Source organism: Pundamilia nyererei, unplaced genomic scaffold (genome assembly GCF_000239375.1).
Source record: "Pundamilia nyererei isolate P.nyererei 1_Seehausen unplaced genomic scaffold, PunNye1.0 scaffold00109, whole genome shotgun sequence".
In the NCBI taxonomy this organism is placed as follows: Eukaryota; Metazoa; Chordata; class Actinopteri; order Cichliformes; family Cichlidae; genus Pundamilia; species Pundamilia nyererei.
Genome location: NW_005187510.1, coordinates 1752428 through 1757518, shown reverse-complemented (window position 1 = coordinate 1757518; position 5091 = coordinate 1752428). Strand labels below are relative to the sequence as shown.

Below are 5091 nucleotides of genomic sequence, written 5' to 3'. Positions count from 1 at the left end.
ATTTCATATTGATCCTCTGAGTGTAATGGTACATTTTAATTTGAATGTATCAAAGCTAAACACAATAATTTTTCTTTGTTTCACTCTTGTTCTTGTGCAGCACCACTTCTCAGCACATGCCCCTGTCGGTTCTATCCTACTTTTAAATTGCTGACCATTTCAAGAAAGCACCTAAAAGACGGACCAGTGTTTATTATTACATATATCCATTTTGAATGTGACAAGCCTATCATTCCCCTGTTATTCATAGACCTCAATAGAGGGTTTGGGGGTTTTTTTTTGTTTTTTGTTTTTTTTTTACCTCTGTAAGGGTTAATTGACAATTTACAGTGGCCTGCTATGGTTAATAATAACATGCTCAGTCATGAGTGAAATCAAACCTTTTCTTTACTTTAGCATTTAGCCTTCCCAACAATATAATGTGATACATTAATCGAAACACAGCTACTAAAACACAATTTTCTTAATGCAAACATCAGTAACTCAAAATTAGCAACCAAAGGGTTAAGTCTGCAGTTCACACTCATGTGAAGCTACAGCCTCCCTCTTTAGTCTCTGTCATCCTTCTGTTCCTGCAAAAACAAAACAAAGCAAGACAAAACATCCACCCTTCTTTTACAGGCTGGGTGAATTGTTTGTGGACATTTACTAATCCTAAAGTCGGTACCGTTTTTGTCTCAGTATCAAGTCAATTAAAACTTTTAGTCGTCAGTCCATCACAGTCCAGTCACATGCATACATCCACACACATTCATACCCGATATTGCTGATAATGGAGTCTCACGCGCAACCTATTCGAGCCTCCATCACCAGCAAGATGACATCATCATTTTAAAGGAAAACAGTTCCTTGTTTTTTTGGACCGGATTGACTCGCTGCAATCCTTTTAGGCTCAGGACTTCTCATGTGATCAATGTCCCATATAAGTGAATTTCTCCAGAGCCCATTACAATCATGGAGAAAGATACGTTGCGACTGTTTCCAGTAAGAATATTTTATAGCGTTTTAAAGTTCAATCTCTCAGGCCTGGATTAAAGAGCTGATTTGTTAAATCAGGAACTCACAAAATACCAAAACATCACCACCGGTGGATCACACCTCTCAGATGTTCTTATTTCAGTGCACTGTAACAAAGGCAAAAACAAACGTAACCAATAAAATACTCATATAATAAAAAATACTGGGGCCCATTGCAAACATGTCCAAGCATAAAACCATCTTTCTCTCTCTTAGAGAAAGAAAACAATCCAAACCTCACTAATAAAATAAACCTAGTGTCAAGCAAAACCCAAAAATCAACCAAAACTTCACCAGAAAGTTTTTCTCCTTCCCGGGACAATATTGTGTAGGAATACAGGTACCGTAACTCCTTTTTGCACTGAAAAAAAACATGTTGGATTTACTTGATTCAATAGTGGACACTGGTTGCACACAAATGTTTTGCTTTGGCAGAAACTTAAACAACTGAGTTAAATCAACACAACCTTTTCATATTTAGTAAACCTGTGCATTTTGTGTTCCTGTGTGCCTGACTGATGGGTTCGATTAGCAGCCAGCTCCTCCTGAGCCATGCTCAGTTTCTGCTCTGATGCCTTGAGCTCTTACTGAGGGCAGAAACCTCAGTCTTTTCCGTACACGTCAGATTGAAGTTTATTGATGTTTTCCTTGCTTTGCTCCACGGCCTTCTGCGGCTCTGCTGTTCGGCTCTTCTCAGAGGTCAGCTCCTGGCCGAGCCCCGACACCTGTGCCTTCAGCTTATTTTCTTCTTGTGCTTTTGTCCATTCTGAGGTGCCTCCTGACCTCAGTTACTCCTCTTGTCTCTTGCACGCCCTTTTTGCTGCCCGATCATCCGTGTTGGTCTGTCACTGTCCTGCACAGTTTTAATGCAGAGTTGTTAAGGTCAGCATTCTTTTGCTCGGCCTCACTTTTCATCCGGGCTTAATGGGCATCTCGTCACAGCTCTTTCAGCTGAAGCTGTCTGGAAATCTCCCCCGTGTAGTGAAACGGGCCTTGGGTTTAACGCTCTCTGTCTCCACTGCATGAGATCGTTTTCCTGCAGCACTGTTGACATTTGCAGGTTGTTGTTGTGGGTCCAGCTGCTGTAGCATTTGGTCAGGGTCACATCAAAGATGGTAGAGGAGTGAGCAAAGATGGTAGAGGGGAGAGCAGGAGTCCAGGTCAGCCTCAGCTTTCCAGGCCGACAAAGCAGCCTGTAATCAAACATAAAGAGAAAAAACAAAACAAAAACAAAACAAAAACAGACGAACAGGAAAATGATGTTGTGTTGGCTGTGTTATTCAGAGAAGGGAGAAACAACGGGGCCAGGCCCTGTGTCAGCCTTCTCTCCCCCTTTTTTTGTTTTTTCTCACCATATAATCAACTCATAACCCACCAAGCTGACAGGACAACACAGGTACATGTTAAAATTCTTAAGATCATGTTTAAAAGACCAAAAAAGAAATTTTCTTTCATTCAGTAATCACTTGTATTAATCAATCAGCAGAAAACATGTCACAATGTGAATCTTTTTACCACTAAACTTGCGTGTCATCACTGGTTGGTCAGACCAGTGTCTTTTTTTTTTTTTTGAAACACTTGAGCCTCTAACTCAATTTCTTAGCAGCCTCTAACTGCTTTAACTCATGAGATTTTTTCATCAAAATCAAAACAGACATCTACCAGTAATTTCAGTGAGTAGACTTTAATTTTATCGTGTCCAATTTGGCACACTTTGGAAATAATTCAACAGGTAGTGCCTTACCTTTTGTATAAGCCGGCTTATGCCCACTCACGTCAGACCACTGGCTTGTGCCTGTCCATTCGACAACCTCAGACCGTCCAAACCTCCAACTTCCACCCCCATACCACAGGACGAGCCCCCCAAACTGTTACGGATTCAAATATTGGGGATGGATACAAGAGGAAAACCACAATAACAACACTGGTCCCGCCGGGTTGAGTCAAACGATGATTTTAATGATCGCACGCGTGGGAGATGGACACCGTACGCAGACAGCATCAGATCTCAAAATGGTGGAGCATTGATCAAACTCTTATAGCCTCTAGTGGCCCCCACCTAATCATAAAAGCCTAAACATTCACATGCTTTCTCTCACACAGCACCTAAGTTATGACCTTGGCTCCCTGTTTATCTGCTCCTGCTGAGATGGGGCAGAAAACTCCAGTATGTTCTGTTCTCTTCTAATCAGACAAATAAGGCGATGACTTTCTGCGAACAGTATTTCTTAATGTATCATAAAACAATATCATTCATTCACAATAAATCAGCAGTCTAACGTAATGCAAATCAGTTTAACAAATGTAATAGTTGTCACCTTCTAATTCAGGAGAATAATGCAAACTAAAACTACATAATAATTCACAATCTTTAATTAGGGGTATAACATGGCATAAAATAATATTATAATCCAACAGGGGGAAGAGTACTTACTGTCAAATACAGTCAGCCTCATTTTACTTTTATTTCTTGCAAAGTTTCATATCCATAAATGTAATTTTTCCCATGTTAAACTTCATGTTATTGCTTTCAAAAAGGGAAGTGGCACTAAAGATCAGGCACATATTTTCCTGTATCTTTGTTGTTACCAATAATGTGATTACCAATATCTCTAACTGTAACATTTACTGTTCTATTTGCACTTGTATCTTTTGCTGTGCTCCAACATAAAAATTACATTTGACAAACTGTAAACGTTGTAACCCTGATTGGAAGCAAATACCAAAACTGTTTATGTACAAATTTCTCAGTAAAAAAATTTGTAAATGTTGTAGTAACACCTGTCTGGATTTGCTAATCTAACTGTAAATTAATCAAAATAAATTGCCATAGATTTGTCATTGTAGTTGAGGACGTGCATGTGGTCACTCTGCATAAAGTGTATGTACCTGATGTGAAGCTGGAGAGTTCTGAAAATGCCATAGCATTTATTATGTGTGTTTAAATACCTACCACCTTGTAATCAGACCACCCAAGGCTCATTTTAATGCCAAGCGTTAACAGGACATAGATGACAGGGGTATGCCCCTGGATTTGTGGAACTTCATCCTGGGAATCTAATACTAACAGTTTGATTCTGGTCCTTTGATTGTTTTCAGAAATTTTGAATAATGTATTGAGAGCTCTTTTGCAATTCCTTTTTAATTATTACTGTCACCTTGAGTTATAGCCTTTTAAATGTTGGCCTGTAAGTCTGAAGGAGGCATTTATTACATCTCTAATCGTATCCAACACATGTCACCTCTCATCCTCACTCTTCACTATCTCCATCCAGATCTGTTTTCCTCCTCATCTGCCATCTACAGCGCACTGCCAAGTTCTTCACTCATTGAATCTTTCTCCTTTTCCAGAGCCAACTTCTGGTAGCCCTGAACTTGATCGCCTCTCCTTCTTCCTCTTCTTTCATCCAGACAGTGGAGAGCAGCCAGGAAAAGACACTTTGTTGACCATCCAATCAGAAAGCGGTAACCAGATGGGTTCCATGTTGTTCTGTGTCCTCAAACTAAAAGACTGTTACCATATCTCTGAATTAGAGAGCCTTGTTCTTCTGCAAGACATAAGTGACTTCATTTGCTCGATGAAACTCCATGTAAAACTAATGTGATTTAGTTATCTCTTAGGTCAAAGTTGGATACTGTGGGGAAAAGTGTATTTGGTTTCATTTGTGACTGTCTGCCTCTCTGTGTTGTTACTTTTGATTTGAATGTGTCCAACTGTGCTCTAATCTTAATTTAGTTTGACATGAACTGAACCTTGTTGTACTAATAAAGGTGGATCTGTGGATTTTAAGGAAAATAAAAGATGCTGATTTGGTGAAAGCATTTGGTTTTGGTGTTTTGGATTTGTAGGGATTTACTTTGTCATGTTAGAAACAGAAAACAATTTCTGCTCAAGAGGTCTGGTAAAATATTTTACAGCTATATTTTATTGCTCATTCAATATATTTTGTTGTATTTATTGCACCACTTTTGATTTTTCAGCCATCTGCTCATCTTGTTCAGCCTGCAAGGAGTCTAAAGATGATGGGTTTTCTGTTATCGCAGCTTTGATTTAAAGATGTAAAATTGTGAAAC

At 39.2% G+C, this 5091-nt stretch overlaps 1 protein-coding gene across 1 annotated transcript in view; it reads left to right on the top strand.

The window, feature by feature from the left end:
• The window catches only part of bckdhb (branched chain keto acid dehydrogenase E1 subunit beta), a 78761-nt gene extending 73922 nt beyond the window's left edge, over positions 1 to 4839 (top strand). Inside the window, exon 11 of the mRNA XM_005741312.1 lies at positions 4369 to 4839. The gene's annotated coding sequence lies outside the window, so the exon portion shown is untranslated. The remainder of the gene's footprint in view (positions 1 to 4368) is intronic.
• The last annotated feature ends 252 nt before the right edge of the window (positions 4840 to 5091 follow it).